Genomic DNA, 20,973 nt, shown 5'->3' with positions numbered 1-20,973 from the left:
AGAAAATTTATAATTATTTAGAAATTACAGATTTAAAGGATTTCGTAGTTTCTACTTTAAACTTTTCCTGCTGAAACTCACTGATTTGTTTTCCTTTGCATCTTTCAACACAGCAGCTCTAAGTTTGACATTTTTATCACCCCAGTGGAATGCCTGGTTTTCATTTGCGAAGCACACCTCATTTTTACAAGTGAAACGGTTCACTTTTACAAGAGAAACATCACGGCCTGAGAAGCAGGAGCAAATCTAACAACCAGCTCTGCTTTATTGCTCTGTTCCCTGCTAACAGCCCGAAATGTTAATAAGATAAGATTGTGCTACAGAAGCAAAAAGCTTTCAGTTTAGGACGAATGTCCACAGAACTTGCATCTGAACCTCTGCGTGGTAAACAGCACTGACCTCAAAGGCTGCCGCCCTCCTCGCCATGGGGGTGTCGCCCGAGAGCGCAGAGGCTGGGTGCCTTTCTGCCTCCACACGCTTCCCGGCGGTGCTCACCCACTGCCCGCCGGGCACAGGAGCGCGTCAGTGTGGCTCAGAGAAATCACTGGCCCGCGGCGTCCAGAAGTCCTTGCAGTCTCATTCCAGCTGCAATGCCTCTGACACCGAGCAGTTCCGTTGATTCTCCATTTCAGTCTCTAATCTATGAAATATGGAGTTGGTTGGACGGACTCTAAGAAGCCTTTCAACTCTCACTTTCTGATAACCTATTTCTCATTTCTTCACTAAAAAAAAAACAGTAACATTATTGAAAACTAAGTTTTATTTTCTTAACTTATGTTGAGCACCAAGCTGTGGCAAGAAGGTCATACCGCTCTTCCTTTAAACTCCTGAGATACACATTTTTTTATCATATGTATTTTTGTGACATGGTTTTCTTCTCACCTTAACCATTGAAAATATTTTATAGACACATAGACGTTAAGGCAATGCCCCCCTTCAGTGTCTACCTAACTCATGTGAATATTTCAGCTGCATGCACAGAAGTAGAGGGTATATTTTGATATAGTGCCAAAATGTGCTTTCAGACTTATTTGATCATTTCATCAGTAGATTGACTTTGAGTTGTCCTTTGTCAGAAATCCGTATCAGGGCCACCTCCAAGGACTGGCATTTGTGTTTGGGACATTCCCTCCATGTCCTCTGACCTCCTTTATCTGGAGTCCTACACCCACTCATTGCTCTCTGTAGTAGCTGTGTCTGCAGACCTGAAAGGGACATCTAAAAACCCTTGATTGTTGTGAGGATTGTCACTCAGCCATTATGTTCTTCTCGTATCTCCTTAGTGATGCAGACTTCCCAGAGAATAAACATTTGAAGTAGATCTTTAAGAAAGTCAGAAAAGTGCACACTACGTTTCTGTAAAACATTTCGGAAGGTACCACTTGAAGTGACTGCTTTGACAAAACATCTACATCAGTACAATAACAGCTTTTTTTTTTTGTAAACCCAACAATTGTGTTCATATTTCTCTCAGTCAATGAAAATAATACTAATGTAAGTCTTTCATAAAAGTGAAGTGACGTAATGCTAACTTTCAGGAAATGGGATCTTCACTTCACGCTGTCTTGGCTTATGGAGGTTCACATAAGAATTCTGCACTGTCAGAGTGAGGGGACCTGCATAGTAAGTAACTGTATCTGATGATCATGGCAGATCATTTCTAAACCTAACGTCCATGGGGACCCAATCCTGCTTTTCTGCAGTCACTTGTCCTCATACTGGTTTTCGCTTCCTCATGTGTTTTGCAATTTTGGATTAAGCAAGGTCTACAATGAGGATGCATTGTTCTAGAGAATTCGTTCTTTTTTTTATCCAGCTCCACATTATTTCCAGTTCAGTGTTAACAATGAGGAATACTTTTGGTTAATTTATGTACTTTAAGTTTTCTAGATGAAGCAGGAAGAACACATGTAAACTCGAAACTAGAAGAAAGATAGGAATGTAATTATGAATTTTCAGGAAGCTTTTTTGTTTTTTTAATCCAGAGGTTAGGTGGCACCTGGCAAGCTTCCTGTCTGTTTCTAATTGTCAGGAGATGGATGTTGCTTCTGAGCACATTACTCTTCCATGGAGGGCACAGCCCTTCAAGGCTCCTGCGTTTAATGGAACCAGCTTGTTTACCTTGTGGGGCCCAGCACATTGCGTCTGTGCCCAAGATGGTTGTTAAAACATGACACTTTAGGGTGCTGAGATTGTTAAACATTCACAGGGCAGCTGTGGTTCCCACAAAGACATTGTTAATGAGCTTTCTTGCTGCTACCTTGTTTTCATTATTGAGGATTCCTTTTGCTATCTTAGAAGCTTTTTAAAATCATGATTATATTGTTTTAGCAAATACATCCGAAGTTTGTAATGAGAAAGTCTTTCAGGTTCACTATTCCAAATACTGCTTTGTCTGTCATCATTTCTTCCAAGTCATTCGGTAACATGCTTGCTGTGACAAGGCTAAAGACAAAGAATTATATTGCATTTAATTGAGAACTTTCTGTTATTTAACAATAACTACCAATCTTAATTATGGCCACTGTATCAATTTAGAGTTCACTTAATTGTCTTTACATTCATTCCCTATTTCTTTATCTTGTTCCCAAGTAAAAACAAATAGGCTACTGAGGTTCAGATGCACTGGGTGTAAAGTCAAGCTTCTTTCAGTTTTCATGACAGAATCTCAAATCAAATTACCTTAAACCAGAAATCAGACTTACTTGGGTAATAGTTGAAAAGTCCAGTAGTTAAACTAGCTAATTTCCTGTGAGCTAATGATGTCACCAAGATTTTCTTTGTTTCAAATCTGCTTTCCTCATATTGATTTTGTTCTTCCCTGAGAAATGGTAGAATAACAAATTTAGAAAGCCCAGTAGAAGTAGATCTTCTCTTTTCTAATAGTTCCCCCAAACCCCATGTATCACCACTGTTTGTTTGGGTAAAATGCCAGTCCTTGGGTTAGCTTCATCAAAATACATGCCTTAGAAGAGGTGGCCGGCTCCCAAGAGAAGAGTTGACTGTGTTACTACAATAAGGAATACTCTGCAGAATCACCAGATTCCAGGCACTGTGTGCTCTCTTTTTGTGTTCTAAGTACATAGACCTTATATGCATATATGCATAACCAAGGGACACAGACAGTGTGGTGAAGGCAGGGGGGAGCAAGAACAGGGAGGAGGGGGTCAATGAAAGAAAAAAAAGGGGACATTTGTAATACTTTCAACAATAAAGATAAATTTAAAAAATAAAAAATAAGCTCTCACGTGAGCAGAAGCCTACGTGTGCAGACGTTCTTCTAATCTTGTTCTTGGTTTGGTCGGTTGCCATCTGCCCATTTCCCCAACGGCAGGAGGGCCTGTGGCTGGAGGAGGAGGAGGAGGACCTTGGATTCGGAAGAGCTGGTTTGGGGACTCTGAGGTGCTGTTCTGTGCGCCCCTCCGTCTGTCTCTGCCGAGTCCCCAGTCTGTGTCTGTGGATCTTGTGCGTGAAGATCAATCAGACCGAGAGCGGGAAGAAGAGAAACGTTGCCCAGAAACAAATTTGCAGAACACTGTACTTCCAGGCAAGAAAGAAAAGGAAGACATTATCTGGACCTGTGTGGGTGTATGTGAGGGTGCCACGGCACCCAGGACACCTGGAGGGCAGAGGAGGTGCTGCTGTATCTGCAGCTGCGGAAAAGCCTACCAGCCAGAGCTAAAGACTCTGCCCGGACTGCAGATAACTGAGCCGCAGCAAGCCTGCTCTGCTTGGGTTGAGAATTCGGCTCAGACACTCGCCTCAGTATGGGTCGAACTCGGGAAGCTGGCTGTGTGGCTGCTGGTGTGGTGATTGGGGCTGGCGCTTGCTTCTGCGTACACCGACTGCCCTGGGGAAGAGATGACAAGGAGAACATCTGGGACTCCAAGGATGACGAAGATGAGCAATCTAGTGACATTACAGAGATCGCGGTGGAGACTGGGAGAGAAGCTAATACTGGGATGGGGGCCAGAGCTAGACTTCAGGGTGACTCAAAGGGCAAGACAGAAGTGGGTGTGGACTCAAGAGTGGTCCGGAGGGAAAGGTGGACGCCCACTCAGGGGCCCAGAGAGGAGGTGGCCCTTTTCGGCACACTGAAAGAACAGGCAAGTACAAAGATGGGCGAAGGGGCCCGGTTAGGTACCGTATCTGGGAATAGGACTCTCACTAGGTTTACCCTGCCCAGGAGGCGGGGTGGAGGCTGCCACCCCCCAGGAGTGGGGCTAGGGCTGGGAGCAAGCAGGTGGAAAGTCCAAGTACCGGCCGAGCTAAGAGCACCAAGACTCCAGCTACAACATGGCCTGTGCGAAGGGGCAAGTTCAACTTTTCCTATAAAATTCATGATATTTTAGGTGCTACAGACCTTCAAAGGTCCTTAATATCCTGGAAACAACAAACGATCCTTTTATTCAAGAAGTTGCCTTGGTCACTCTCAGTAACAATGCAGCATATTCATTTAACCAAAATGCCATTCGTGAATTGGGTGGTCTCCCGATTATTGCAAAATTGATAAAAACAAAAGATCCTATTCTTAGGGAAAAGGCTTACAATGACCTTATTAACTTGAGTGTGAATGCTGAAAATCAGGGCAAGATTAAGACATATATCAGTCAAGTGTGTGATGACACTGATTTGTCGCCTGGACTCAGCTGTGCAGATGGCTGGACTAGGACTGTTAACCAACATGACTGTGACTAATCATTACCAACATTTGCTTTTCTATTCTTTTCCAGACTTTTTTGCTTTGTTATCCCTAGGAAATTACTTTACTAAGATTCAGATTATGAAACTACTTATAAACTTTACTGAAAATCCAGCCATGACAAGAGAGCTGGTCAGTTGTAAAGTACCATCAGAACTGATTTCCCTCTTTAACAAAGAATGAGACAGAGAGATTCTTCTTAATATCCTAACCCTATTTGATAATATAAATGACAACATAAAAAGGAAGGGCTTTCATCAACCAGAAAAGAATTCAGCAGAAGTTCACTCTTTTTCTTATTCAAAGAATCTGGGGTGTGTGTTAAGAAAATCAAAGCATTAGCAAATCGCAATGATCTGGTGGTGAAAGTAAAAGTTCTCAAAGTATTGACCAAACTTTAATCTGAGTCTGCCCCAAACAATAAAGAGATACTTTTTTTTTTTTTTAGTTTGCACTTGGGAACAATACATTTTGTAAATTCTTTGTTTTTCACTGTGCTTATATGGCAAAGAGATCTTTTCAGCTGCTATTTTGGAATAAGAATATCACAGATTAACACTGATGCTGGTTGTAATGGTTAGTTTTAGGCTGGACCATTTTAAGGATGCCAAAAGAACACTAGAGCTTGTACAAAGAAAGCACTTAATTGATTCCATCTTGCTACCTAGATTGAGATGTTTTTACTCTTTTTTTTTTTTTTTTTAATTTCTGCCTAATGTTTCCTTTTATTGGTTTTCTGTGTAATCAGAAAATTAAAGTGGTTAGAATAGGGGAAAATATTTAATATATAATAGGCCGTTTAGATATCTTACATAAAATCAGCTAGTGATTATAGGCAAAGGAATTTTTGTATACATTTGGTCAAGAAAAGTTTAATGGATCCCAGAAAGTAGAGAGACCTCTAATGGAATTACTAAGATAATTTACCAAAGGTAGAGTGGTCCTAATAATCAGATATGCTGCAGTTTTCCAGTTTTGCTAGCTACTTATGCTGACAGAAATAAAGTTAACTGTTGAGTTCAAATATGAAGTTGTTCAACTATTGACTACTATTTCACTACTCTATTAAAAAAAAACAAAAAACTCTTACTAATAACCAGGCATGCACTATATAGATAACAAATAAATACATATTCCAAATATTTGCCTTGTGGGTTTTGACAAGTTTAACTGATTGGCTCTAATTTATATATTTTGAAATCCTATTTATAGTCCTGGCATATGTCTTTAAGAAAAATATCAAAATGATGTGAAATGATTTCTCTTATGAAAAAAGGATAATGCCAGAAATCTTGAATTTTAACATTTTTATTCTTTACCTAAACTGACAGCAAATTAATCATATAACCTACACTTTTGTATTGGTTGACATTTGTTAATCTTAGACTTGTGTTTTAGCAATAAAGTTGTGTGTTTTAATCATCAAAAAAAATAATAAAAAATAAATAAATACACTAAAAAAAAAGAAGAGATTATTCTAAAATCACTTCTTTTTAGTGTATCATATTGGGACATAGTAATTATTGCCTTTCTCAATAACTTAATAAACCATCTCAGTATGATTACCTGAACCTATTGTCTTCCATTTTATAAAATTAGAATGACACTCATTTTTAGTATCCCACATTTTATCATGAATTCTCCAAAATCTCTCAAACTGGTTCGGTGACCATCTTTACAGTGCCCTCAGATGCCATTCATGGGGGCTAATTTTCCTTTGTTTTCTTCTTTCTTCAATAGAATCAAATTTGCCTTTATATTGTTTAGTAATTTGTGAGTCTCTTTCCCATGTGTGTAACAGATTTGCACATGAAACCCTCATTATCTAGGGCAGTGATTCTCATTCTGAAGACCTATGTGATGAAAGAAGTTTTATTATTCTTTTTCCCAACACTCATGGATTTTGAAAAACACATCAAAAGTGAATTATTAGAAAAACGATTACATGGGAGGAGATCACAGCCTGAACTGCTCCATGGAAGTTTCTAAACCCTTACTTACAATATCTGTGCTAATCTCATGGCGGTAGTGCATGGACCACACTGAGTAACAACAGTCAGAGTACACCTCTGACCATGCTCAAGTTAACCTTCTAGTTAAAACAAACTCAGAGATAGATTTTATTTCTTTTCATTTTTACTTTCTTAAGATTATGAGTTGAAAAGTAGAGTCATTTACTACAATGTTCTTATCCTCAAGGTCATGACAGTTGTCAAGCACACACCAGTTTTTACAGGTACGAGCTGGGCTCCACTTGGCCTGTTCCCTACTGGGACCTGAACCTGAGTTCCGTGAACTATTTCTCCCTCCATTTTAAGGACTAAAGTTTATTTCTACAACTTGTATTCTCTTTCTAATGTTTTTTCATTTTTCTTTTTGTGAACTAACACTCTGGCTATATCATCTTTCATTCTTACAGATCCTTATTTCTTTTAAACTGGTGCAAACTTCAATTATCCTATTCTAGTCTTTGAGTCCATTCAACACCATCGCAATCATGCATTTAAAATTGTGGTTGCTTCTCTGAACTATCTGTGTACATATTTAAGTGTGTATGTATATGAAAATTGGAAAAGAAATAGAGGCAAAAATACAGATTTTAATTCCTTTCTTGACATTTTAAAGTGATACATTATTTTATTTCCATATCATCACTCTTGCTATACTCCATAGAACAGAAAGAATATTCTATTTAAGGGTGTTGTCTTCTCTGTACTTCCTTAGTTAATTAAAATTTTTCTTTGTAAATCCTGGTAACCTGTTTAAAAACATGTTCTTCTACCTCTACATGTAATCTGAGCCATTCCTAGCCTGATGTAGACTATAATCAAAGAAGAAAAATCTCCATTCTCACTCTTTTGTATAGCCAACTGCTATACCTTCAGATTTTATTTCCTATTTAAAAGGCCCAAATAGTACAAATAAATAGCCATTGATACCATGAAACTCTTGACTTCGCCAATTATCTCGTCAAGTTTTCAGTGGCAACCTTGCCCACTTTGTTCTGCAAGATATAAAATGCATTCTGTAGCACAGATGGTCCATGATCACATAACTTTGGTAAATTGTATCTAGCAGTTTATTTTGGCAAGTAAATGTCCCTCTGGATCAGCATAGGTCAATAGGATGTAAGACTGATGACTATCAGCCACCTCCTATTATATACATAGTCAATATATTCTCTGTAAACATAGCCTACATTCTGATTGACCATGTTTACTTATATTTTTTAAGTGAGCTGATACTATAGTTGATTTGCAATGCATATAAATAATTTCTTCATCATCAGGGCATGGCAAAGAAATTCTTCCATTATAGACTACTTTTATATTGAAGCACAGACAACAGTATGGTGATTACAAGAGGAAAACAAGGGTGGAGAAGGAGAAGATGGTACAGGGAGGATAAATGATAAATATTGACGGCAGGAGACTTGACGTGGGGTGGTGAATACACAATACAGACATGTATTGTAGAATCGTATACCTGATATCTATATAATTTTATTAAACAATCTCACCCCAATAAATTCAATTAAAAAATAAAGTAATAACCTATTAAAAAATAAACTACATTTGCTTCTCTCCTGGCATGTTCAGCAAAAAGAATTTTTATTAAATTAAATTTCCAGATTCTATTTGAACTTGTACAGATGTCATATTTTCATTTATTGACTAAAATATGCACACATTACACAAACTTCTGCCAAATAGTAGTCAGTAATGCTAGCATTTTAATGTAACCAAATACCAGGGACATTGGACAGGATTCATCACAATATCTGTAGAAAAATTTGCTATCCAGTACCATTCTGACAAAAATGCTAAAATTTTAACAAGTTCTAGATAGAAAATTAAATACAAATCTTATTCAGCCTTTTAAAAATTTATTTGAATTGGCATCTCTTCATCCTTGAAAAATACATCTCACTCGAATAGATACATGTATGGAAGGTTCACGCTGTGAACCTCAGCTGTGTGCCACTCGCGAATGACACCCATCTCGAGAGTCACAGAAACTTTTGATAATTGTGCATTTAAGTTTAGTAACGAACAGATGATGGTTGTTACCATCAAGGAAACTTGAAGTAATCTAAGTGATGACACTAAGCCAGACATATTGTAACAGCTCAATCAAGGGCTGCGTTTTCACTGATGGCAAGAAAAGAACAGAATGTGCCCGTCGTGTTGCAGCATACCTAGGCAGCTGTGGGGCGCAAACAGGACTCCAGGGCCTTTAACTCAAACTTACTTTTATCCTGAATGACAAGGATTAGACCTAAAAAGCAAAAAATCTAGTCTATCTACTCAAGGATGCCAATGCCCTGCTAGTATTCGTGTAATTCAATATGCTTTCAATTAATCAAGCACTCTCCCCTGATACAATGTTGAATTTCACTTTGGAGATGAACTTTTACAGCAAAATGGTCCTTTCCATCTATATTTCTTATTGAGCATGAACAGGATGTATCAAGCATCATTTTGTATTGCATTTGGTAGGGAATATGGTTAACTGAGAGGAGAGACTGTCTTAGATGGGTGTATGTGTGCCTGTATTGGAGTGTGTGCATGTTTGTGCCCACACACACACACACACACGCCTCCCTTCCTCACAACTTAATCTCAATAGGGCAACATAAAAGCCCATATGCTCCTTTCATAATGTGAGTGAGTGTATATGTTTATTACAATTTTACATTTAAAGGCTTCTGTTCCACTAGAGTAAGTCTGTACTCACATGCTCCTTTGCTGGAGGGGGTTTTTAAATGCCTATAGCTGTAGTCTTAACCTTGACTGTCTTTATTCTCAAATATCTATTCAGTTCTATGTGCTGAGTGACTTACAATGAAGAAAGAGAAAATTCAGTGGCTTGCCATTTACAGGTCCCAACTGACTCATTTATTTATTCAACAGAGTAAATATTTAGGCACCAGAATTAAATTGGAAAATGTTTATCAAGTTTAAAAACACCTTTCTTTCAATATATTTAATATAAACTCAGAGGCCTAGGCATAGGGAAATTTATCTGCAAATGTGCCCTGCAGAGAAAGACACATTTAAATGTCCCAATAGGTTTCTATCAGCCACTAGCTTGTTTTGAAAACTTCTGGCATTATTTTAGGACAGTGCCTTTGAAATAGCACTTAATAAGCCATAACTTCCATGTAACTACACTTTATTAGTCATTTTCTACAATATTACAATGCAAGTAGTCCTCTGAATAAATTTTCTCACTCTATTTCCGTCCAAGGACCTAGTTTACTTAGCTGTCACACCTGAAGGGCATACATTTCTCTCGTCACAGGTAATACCGTGCCTGTGTCTACACGCTTGGGAACGGATTAGCTCAGAAACACTTATAATCTTCTGCTTTTAGGAGTCAGAAGGCAGACTCCTAGGAGCAGAGTGTCAGCACACAAGTATGATGAAAATAAAGTTTGGTGTTTCTGCTTATAACGAAGTAGTATGGAGAAGCTAACTAAAGAATATCATCGAGAAAAATAAAGTTTCTAATGGTTCTCAGAATGATTTTACTATCATTATGGCCATGATATAATAATGTTATAAAATGATCTTTAAAATCTGAGAATACAGTGCTATTACATTATCATGATGGACAAAATAGTTACAAACCTAGCTTTTACATCGAAGTCAAAAAGATATCACAATTTTTATGGACATGTTCAAAAAATGTTTCGTATATATTAAACTTACAAGTTGCCATTTTAATTATTGTAAGCGTGTGGCTCATTGGCATTAAGTACATTGGCAGTGTTGTTCAACCATCTTCACTGTGTCCAGACATGTTCCTCACCCTAAGCAGAAACTATACACTTTACGAAATAACTCCCATCCTCCAACCCCAGAACCAATAAATTAAAATGTCCCAGGGAACATGAAAAAATTGCTTTCTTACCAACATAACACAAGTCTTATGATTAGTCAGGTTTAGGAAATGGGGCTTGTGGGGTGAAGTGTTGGTCTGACTGCGGCTCAACAACTGACATGTATGTAATTCCAAGCCACAGATTCAAGAAATGAGGTCCCGAATGATGAACTATTGTGCCCTGAGTATAGAATCTAGGCCTTTGTTTCAAATTCTACATTTAAGAATATGTATGTTTAATATCTGAAATTAAATATAACATCTGCTTACAAGATGTCAGTATTATTGTAAAGAAAACAGTTGAAATGTTTGTTTGTTGCTGGTTTGTTTCCAGCAATAAAAATAAAAAAATTATCTCTACCAGATAAATGATAGGAGAACCTATTTGTATTATGATTTTTATTTGTTTATGTTTTTATAATTTTATTTTTTAATTTCCATTTTACTTCTGATATTTTCATGTTCAGGAAAGAAAACAAATTAGTTCTTACATATTCTCTTCCTATTACTTCCATTCCCAAAACTGTGCTTTGCCAGAGTTTTAGCAACACTATGTTTCCAATATCAAAGGAAATTAACATTAGAATACCTCTCAGGTATTTTACTGGACTTACAATGTTTCTGTGATATTGGGATAAACGTTCTCTGTTTTTCCATCTAATTCACAAAGAATCAATAGCTAATACATACAGGTATCTACTGCCTCTGATTAAATTAACTATTTTTGGTTTTTTAAAGTAGTAAAATTTAATTCTGGATGAACTTTAATTGAGACTGAGTACATTGTGCTCAGGAGCACAGATTTTTAAAAGGGGGGGGGGCTTTTCCACAATGAAGTCCTCTGAGGGGCATTGGCACCCAAGGGGAGCCCTCTGCTTTTCTCCGCCTTCTTTCCTTTTTTCTTTCTTCTGGAGAGTTTTTCTTCAAAAGTAGAATTGTGGGTGGAATGATGCCCTTTGAATATGAAAAAATAAAAGAATGAAGATTGGTTTATTCAGTGCAGTGAATGAAATACTCTAGACGGAGCTTCGTCCCCGCACTGCCCCGTGGTACACTCGGGTCTCCGGAGTCTCTAAGGAACGAACGGAGGTGGCCTGAGGTTCTGAATCCCCGTCTATTTTCTAAGTATCTACCTCCCACCCCAAGGTAAAACCAAGAGTCTCTGCTGGGAATATGTTTATGATGTGTACGGGTCTGCTGTTCCGCTGTCAGCCCCAGTGCAGACATCAGAGTGCAGCGAGGATGCACATTGAAATCACGGCGGGCCCTGCTGGAGCTGTTCGGTCTGGGCTGTGTCGGACGAGCCTCAGAGCCCCGATTTGTAGATCTGCTTTGCTGGTGGAATCTCAACTGCTCAGAATTTTAAGAAGAGCACATTTTACCACATCTTTCTGAAGCTGCATTTTATCACAGCACTAACATGGAGCCTGAGCAATTGCCAGACTGTAGCGGGTGCATTGAGAGTGATTTTCAAAGTTGTGTGTTGAGTTTAGTACCAGTTCACATGATAATGAGTGGTCAGGTTTTATCCATGTAATCAGTTTTTGCAGCTAAGTATAAAGCCAGTGCAAGAAGCTAAAACAGCATCCTTTTTGTGCATGATGTAGTCGCATATGTTTTGCGGAAGTGGTTGTGGGTAAGATGTTTACTTTTTCGATATCTTTTCAATTATTGGCATAACTGATATCCCCCTCTCCTTGAATACAGTTCCCTCCCCGCCTCTTCTAGGTCAGACATACAGTTTTCTCCATAGCAACATTCCCAGCTAATAGAAAGATACATCTTCGGAATGGCTAGCAATACACCATTAACTGTTAGAACATAACATTTTTCATGTTGGAAACATCTGGAATTCACAACCAACCAAAACGTATAAAAATGTCTGTGGCTCTTTAACAGTCACCCAAGGCTGAGCTTGCTTGCTTTATTAGAATCCATTTACAAACAACTCTTATTAACCAACTATGTGGCATAATAAAACTAAGCTTTATTTCAACATCAAACAAAAAGTTTAATTTACAAGTAAAGTTGCTTATAAAGAGTCGAATTGCCCTTTGTGGAAAAGAGTTTATGGTAGGGGTGTGCTGCAGGACCAACCTATTACTAGTGCACTAATACCTCTATTTACTGGCTGATTATGTCCTCTGGCAAAATTCGGAACTGTCTTCTGCGCTGGTGCAAACTAATCAGTTTTCAAAATTAGTTATTGATCTCAGACCCGTTGCGGAGGACCAATTTAGTGGCCGGTTGGTTGAGTGGTGAAGTGACACGTTTGTCTGAGTAGAGAGAAGTCGCAGCACACACGGCGTTCAAAGGCAGAGCTCGGCAGTGGCTCCTATGTCAGGGAATTGATAAATACATCAAGGGAGCCGGTCTCTCTCGTTAGAGATGACCGTGCAGGCCTACCCTGCCAGTCACGGGAACTTCTGCTCCTCGGACGTGCATTTGTTCTCCAAGGCCTGAATTTAAGGAAGTAATTGCTAGTAAATCACTTTAAAAATCCCTGAGGAAAATATTGCCTTCTGTTGCTTCGAACTTGATTTTTTATTTGAATTTATGTGAACGTGACTAAAGGAAGTGGTTACTTTACAAGCAAAAAGTGATTCTTTGCTGATAAGCCTATGAAGGAAAATGCTAGAAACTCTGAGTTTAAAATACCTCAGTGCATAAATTCCACTCATAGTTCTCATAATGGATCAATTATTTTTGTTTTGCTGATTTATATATTTATTTTTAGAAATAATGTTTTAATGATTTTCTTTCTATACTTCGCTTCAGGAAATGGCGAGAATTGAGATTTTATATAATTTTCTGACTATTGCAAAGAAACAAAATTATGAATTATGTCACTCGGCTGGTTACATAGACGAAAATTATATTTAAAAATTGTTCTCCAGTGTTCTTATCAGTTTGACATTCCTGAGGCGAGGTTAATCTTAGAAGTTAAGATGTAAAATTTACACACAAAACCCCAAATAAGAGTCACTAATTTTAGCTATAGCTATTTTTTAAAATATGTTCCCTGAAGACAGCGCAAGAATGAACCCCACACAGTAACCATAGCTCAAAACTTAGAAGTGGTCATGAAAGAAATATCTTTTTATATTTATTATTAATGTGAGTTGTTAACAATTTTTAATTACTTTGACTTGCAGCAACACAGAGCTTTTTCTTCTCTTTATCCCCTTCTAAATGTATGTGTGTATTCTTGTATATATAGCTTATAAATTAAAAATCTAACTTTCAATAATTGTTTTAATTTAAAAAACATTTTAAAATTCCACATTATGCATCATTTTTGAAATCTCTTATTTCAAGAGTTAAGATTATTTTAAGTGAGAAAAAGAAGAAAGTGCTTAAATACATACTGGAGGTGAAACCTCACACCTACCTGAAGCGGTGTGAAGAGTTTCTGTGGCTCCGAGGGCTGCCCCGGTCTCTAAGACACAAGTCCTGACGGTTACCCATGGCCACAGCGTCCCATCTCTGAAGCAGTCCCTTACAGTGCTCCCACTGGAATTACCTCTCATACCGAAACATAAATGAAAATTTGAAGTTAAAACTGTTTAGAATGCTGTAGCACTGTTTGTCTTGTAAAAAATATAAAATAATATTATAATCCTGAAAGCAAGAGAAGATAACTAAGAAAAAAAATGGTTGTAAAATTTTCTGCCCCTCGTATTATTAAGATCAAATCTCTTCTGCAGGATGAAAGTATATCATGTGTCAATCAAACAGCAGTTCATCTAAGATAGCAATTTGAACGGGCCCAGGTATATCGCACATGAAACTGGGCACAGTAAACAAATGTAGAACATTCAGTAAATGTTAATTTGGACCAGTGTTGCGGCCCATTTTCAGTCAGATAATTTCTTTAGGACTGTGGTTTTTAACCCTGGGAAATCATAAAAATAGCTCTGAAGTTTGTTCAAAGAAATAAACCCTACTAAGTCAGAATTTCCATGGATAGTTCTAAACATTTATATTTTTTTAAGCTAATGTGACACAGAGAAAAACCACTCATTTTGATTTTCTGAGACTCTCAAAAGAAAATGTAAAATAAATCCAAATATATGATAGCTTAAAATGCACATGTTTCAATTTTTCATTTTTTTCCGTAATGTTTCACAGAAGCTTTTTGGTGGATGGATCTTAGATATCACTACCTAAAAACCGATCAGCTATCAACTTACAAGTTAACGAAGCAGGCTCTTATGATTTTCCTCATTAATCAGGCAGAATGAAGGATAGAAGAAGATTTCTTTAGAACCTCAATCTCTTATATTGGGGTTAACACAAAATGTTTCAGAGCTAGTTCCAAATGCAGATTATTTTGAACTAGCTCTGAAATCTATGTTCTCAGCAATGTGACCATAAAATATAAAAAAACATGATTATATAACAGTTATTTGGAGAAGTTATCTTAGTTTATATATTTCATCTTCAAAAGATTTGGTTTAGTCAATTTTACACTTTCTGCGAACAGTTTTAAAGAGTTCATATAAAGAGTTCATATATATCTATATCTATATCTATATATAGATATAGATATATATATAGAGAGAGAGAGCGAGAGAGACAGTTTTAAAATATGTTTTTCATGATTTTTTTTAAAAAGAGGAAGACAGAGATATAAACATCAATGTGAGAGAGAAACATCGATCGGCTACCCCTTGCACACCTCCCACTGGGGACTGAGCCCACATTCCAATCCAGGCATGTGCCCTGACCAGGAATTGAACCGGGACCTCTCAGTCCATGGAGCAATCCTCAATTGAGTGAGACACATTGGCCAGGCCATTCTTTATATATTTTAATGGCTTCTTTTGCTGTGCAAAGCTTTTTTAGTTTGATGTAGTCCCATTTGTTTATATTTTACTTGGTTTCCCTTGCCTTAAGAGATATACCAGCAAAAATATTGTTACAAGAGTTGTCTGAGATTTTACTGCCTATATTTTTTTTTCAGGATTTTCATGGTTCTGTAACTTACATGTAAGTCTTCTATCCATTTTGAGTTTATTCTTGTGTAGGGTGTAAGTTGGTGGTCTAGTTTTACCTCTTTGCAATTTTCCCAATACCATTTGTTGAAGAGTATGCCTTTATTCTATTGTATGTTCTTGCCTTCTTTGTCAAATATTAATTGAGTATAAAGGTGGGGCTTGCCCGGCCAGTGTGTCTCAGGGGTTAAGTGTTGACCCATTCACCTAGAGGTCGCCAGTTCAATTCCTGGTCAGAGCACATGCCCAGGTTGTGGGCCTAATTTCCAGTGGGGGACATGCATGGGGTAGCCAATTGATGTTCTCTCTCATCAATGTTTCTCTCTCTCTCTCTCCCCCTCTCCCTTCCTCTCTAAAAATCAATAAAGAAAAAAGAAAGGTGTGGGTTGATTTCTGGGCTCTCTGTTCTCTTCCATTGATCTATATGTCTGTTTTTATGCCAGTACCAGGCTGTTTTGATTACAATAGCCTTGTAGTATACTTTGATATCAGGTAGTATGATCCCTACAACTTTATTTTTTTTTCTCAAGATTGTTGAGGCTATTCAAGGTATTTTTGGGTTCCATATAAATTTTTGGAATATTTGGTCTCAATCTGTGAAATATGCCATTGGCATTTTAATAGGAATTGTGTTGAATCTATAGATTGCTTGGGGTAGAATGAAAAATTTAATGATGTTAATTCTTTCAATCTATGAACACAGTATATACTTCTACTTATTTGTATCTTCCTCAATTTTTCTATTTGGTATCCTATAATTTTCTGATAACAGGTCTTTTATCCTAGTTATCTTTTTTTTTTTTTTTTTTTATCTTCACCTGAGAATATTTTTCCATTTTTTGTACAGATAGAGTGGGAGGGAGAGAGAGGAAGGGAGAGAGAGAGAAACATCGACGTGAAGGGACACATCGAGCGGCTGCCACCCGCACGACCAACCAGGGTCGGGGACAAACTGCAACCGAGGTACGTGCCCTTAGCGGGAACCGAACCCGGGTCTCTCTGGACCGCAGGCTGACGCTCTAACCGCTGAGCCAAACTGACCAGGGCTAGGTATCTTTTTTTTTTTTTTTTTTTTCAATAAAAAATTGGATTTTCTTAATTTATCATTCGGATGGTTCAGTATTGGAATATAAGAATGCTAATGTTTTCTGAATATTAATTTTGTATCCTGCTGCTTTGCTGAATTCAGTTATTAGGTCTAGTAGGGTTTTTTTGGTGAAATCTTTAGAGGTTTGTATGTACAATATCATGTCATCTGTGAATAATGACAGTTCTACTTCTCCCTTTTCAATTTGGATGATTTTATTTTTTCTTTTAGTCTGATTGCTGTGGCTAGAACTTCCAGTACTATGTTGGATAAGAGTGATGAAATCAGAAATACCTGTTTTGTTCCTGATCTTAGAGAATACACTTTTAGTTGCTGCCCATTAAGTATGATGTTGGCTATGGGTTTTCTCATATTTGGCCTTTATTATGTTGAGGTATGATTGTTCTATTCCCACTTTGCTGAGAGTTTTTATTATAAATGGATGCTGACTTTTGTCAAATGTCTTCTCTGCATTCATTGATATGATCATGTGATTTTTATTCATTTTGTTTATGTTTTGTGTTTACAATAGCCAAGATCTGGAAACAGCCCAAGTGTTCATCAGAAGATAAGAGGATAAAAAATACTCTCATACATTTATATATTAGAATATTATTCAGCCATAAAAAAGAAAATCTTATCTTTTGGTACAGAATGGTTGGACCTGGAGATTATTGTGCTAAGTGAAATAAGCCTAAGTGAAATAATCTCTTATTATGCTAAGAGAAATACTATATGATCTTACTTACATGTAGAAACTATTGAACAAAATAAACTGACAAACAAAATAGAGACAAAGGCATGAGTACATGAAACAGACTGACAGCTGTCAGAGGTGAGTGGGGGGTTGGAGGACTGGATGAAAGAAGGTGAAGGAATTAAGCAAAAAAAAAAAAACATATATGCAATGATTGACACAGGCAACAGTGTGGTGATAGCCAGAGGCGAAGGGAGTAAGGGTGAGGTGCAGGGGCAGACGGAGCGGAAATGAGGGCTGAAAGAGACTTTGCTTGGGGTGACGGGTACACGATGTAGCATGCAGATGGTATTTTGTTGACTTGTACCCTTGAAACCTGTACCATAGTAAATTCAATTAAATAATAAGTATATAAAGAGTTCATATATAAAATAAATGCAGAAATAGTTGTATATATAAAATTCTCAGAGAGCACACAGAACCACAATTTTGCATGTGATTAAAAGTATACTTTTACCACAAAAGGAACTTAACATTGAGGAAGCTCCATGATTATACAGAGTGATTCTAAAGAAGAAAAGTTCTATGAAATATATAAGCTTGTTCTATAGACCAGTTGCTATTAGATATTTCATAGAAAATATGACAAACTTGATTATTGGACTTTCATCTCTGTTCATAATAACACTACTTAAATGTTTATAGACAACAAAGCACAGATTGTATCATAATAGGCAGCAATAAAATTGTCTAAATATTTTTTCTTCTGTTCATATTTGTCTTTCTTTATCCTTCCAAGTAGTCATTAGAAAGTTCATAAATCAAAAATACCTGAATTATGAAAGTACTCCAAAAAGCTACAGAGAGATGTGGAGATTTAAAATTGAAAAATTAAAGTTTTAAGCATAAAATCTGTGAAGAACAGTCAAAGAAACAAAAATTCAGACTGGGTTTAAGATTCTGTCACATGTATTTTATTCTCTCCTTGCCTCCAGGACCAACTGAACTCCAGTCTAATTATAATACAGAGACAAAGGAATATATTGAAAAGAACAGAACAAAAAATATGGCTTAGAGTTCAACTTGAAGGGTGAATATCCTATTGGAGGATTTTCCCATAAAAGAACAAGTTAAACAGTGAAGTATGACATTGTGGAAGGTTATTGACGTTCTTTGGGAATTCTGAGACTCCGGGATTGCTTCTCGTATATGTGGTCAGTAGGGGAATAGTGGGTAAAACTGGAGTAGGCATCACATTGGTTTTAATTCACATTTAGATTGATCAAATTATTTGATGACTTTTTGAATTTCATCCAGTTCTTAATATATCCCAAATATATCATCTTCATTGCCCTGGTTGTCATCTAAGTAAAATAATATGACTTGACTAGACAACCAATACATGTTCTATCAGATTCTGTTATTTCCTTTGCGGTGATAGTATTTTTTTTTTTTTTTCTATACTATATCATAGCACTGTTTTCTGGTTTTTTTGGGGTGTTTTCTTGTTTGTTTGGGTTTTTGTTTTGTTTTTTTGTTTGTTTGGTTGGTTTTTTTTTTTGGTGTTCTAAGAACTGGGTATTACCTAAAATTATTGGCTGAAAGCAGTTTAGACTTGTTGTTGGTGATTTGTAATTATTATAATAACTGAAAATAGACTAGCAAAGCTGTATTGCACAGATAGTTTCCCACCAAAGGGGAGTTGTGTGTTTCTTTTTGTGTGGGAAGAAAGGTTGGACCAAACAGAAGAATATATGTTTCAGAATCCAAATTCTTGCTTTGACACTTAATGGTTGTGCAACCTTAGGCAAGAAGTTAAATTCTCTGAATCTGCTCTTTCACGTCTATTAAAGTGAAATATGAAATTGTTCGGCTGTTATAAGAATTAAAGATGTCTGTTAAGAATCTTCCACAATGTCATTATTCAAAAGGTAATTGCTAAACCAATATGTATGATGCATACATTATCATTCTGTTTGTAGGTACTAGCGTAGAACTATCTACATCTATAAGTTATTCCTTCTTGCATTTTTATATTTATGTAACTAAACAAATCACTTAATTGACTCATAAAGATTACCTGAAATGCAGAGACTAATGGTTTTTTCACACAAAGCTATGTGTGTGTGTGTGTGTGTGTGTGTGTATAATATTTAGTGAGATCCTAGCCTGTGCCATACACTGTGCTCACGGTTTTACCTGTGTTATTTTATTTTTCTCATTTTTACAATGAGAAACTGAGTCATAGCATAGGTAAGTTAAATTTCCCAGGGTCCAAGCTAGTTAATGACAAAGTCAGAGCTTGAGATCATGTATGCTTTACATATTTGTACTGTAATGCCTCTGTCTCTGTCTGATATTGGAGTCCTATTAACAAGAGTGAGGATGCAGAGAACAGAGAACATGAACAGATATGCAACCAATGAATGGAAGGATAAGAGGTGGAAGAGGTTATAGTTTAAAGGTAAGAGTGTAGTCACTGCTATTATTGTTTGGGTTCCAATACTAACTCTTCACTTGCCAGCTATGGGATTTTAAACTTCTCCTCCACCCCTTAGTTTTTAGTATTTTCATCTGTAAGAGGAGCTTCATTTTAACACCTTTATCTTGGGATTTTCGTGAGGGTTAAATGAGATAAAATACCTGGTACACAGGAAGTATTCAATCAATACTTGGTATATTGATCATGGGTTCAAAAAGAGGAGCTTTAAGTCATAGAGGAAATTTTTCATCTATAAATCACAATTTTGTTTTAGACACATTAAGAGCAGGGCCCCCATGACATCAACCAACATTCACTTACACAGCAGAGAGAATATGTTACATTAAATCCACTATTCTTTAAGTGTCCATCACAGTCCAGACCTTCTGCTGGGCACTTTGTAGAACACAACCCCTCATTCTCACATTCCTCACGTCAGGCTAGTAAGGTAACTGCTACTGTGCTAGTCTCAGACAGAGACCCCGAGAATGTAAAGGGAAAGTGACAGAATTACACATACACGCAGTACACTAGCAAAACCTAGAAAATCACTGAAGACTCATTCTACAATGTAGATGTTTTTTACAATATTTTTTCCACTTCTGAAGATTGCTTATTTCTATTTTTAATATTTTTTCTTTATTGATTTTAGAGAGAGGAAGGGAGAGTGAGGGAGAGATGGAAACATCGATAAAGAGAACATTGATTGGCCGCCTCCTGCATGCCCCCTACTGGGAATTTGGCTCACAACCTGAGCATGTTCCCTGACCAGGAATCAAACCAGTGACTTCTTGGTGCATGGGTCGACGCGCAACCACTGAGCCACACCGGCTGGGCTGCTTATTTCCATTTTAGATACTGACAGTGTAGCAACGGGAGGTGTGAGAGACATGGCCAGCGTTCTTTCTTGTCTTGACTTTGGAAGGTTTACGTATTGTTTGCTTGTTTATGCTTATATTTTTCTTGACTTTGAAGTGAACCTAAAGGAGCTTGGCAGAACTTGAATATCTAAATGTATCATTGCACTTACACAAACAGCATGTGTTATTTTATAACATTTCTATTAAGTTTTAAATATTTCTAATAATCATTCAATAATGATTGAGAGAGAACTTATTCATG

At 37.0% G+C, this 20,973-nt stretch overlaps 1 protein-coding gene and 1 pseudogene across 1 annotated transcript in view; both read left to right on the top strand.

The window, feature by feature from the left end:
* The window catches only part of ROBO2 (roundabout guidance receptor 2), a 1,312,832-nt gene that overhangs the window by 601,794 nt on the left and 690,065 nt on the right, over nucleotides 1–20,973 (top strand). The window lies entirely within an intron of this gene.
* Nucleotides 3,768–5,103, top strand: LOC118617246 (annotated as a pseudogene).

The sequence above is a fragment of the Molossus molossus genome, unplaced genomic scaffold, assembly GCF_014108415.1.
Source record: "Molossus molossus isolate mMolMol1 unplaced genomic scaffold, mMolMol1.p scaffold_m16_p_5, whole genome shotgun sequence".
NCBI classification, from domain to species: domain Eukaryota; kingdom Metazoa; phylum Chordata; class Mammalia; order Chiroptera; family Molossidae; genus Molossus; species Molossus molossus.
Note: the sequence above shows the minus strand (reverse complement) of the source record. Positions and strands in the feature narration are given on the sequence as shown.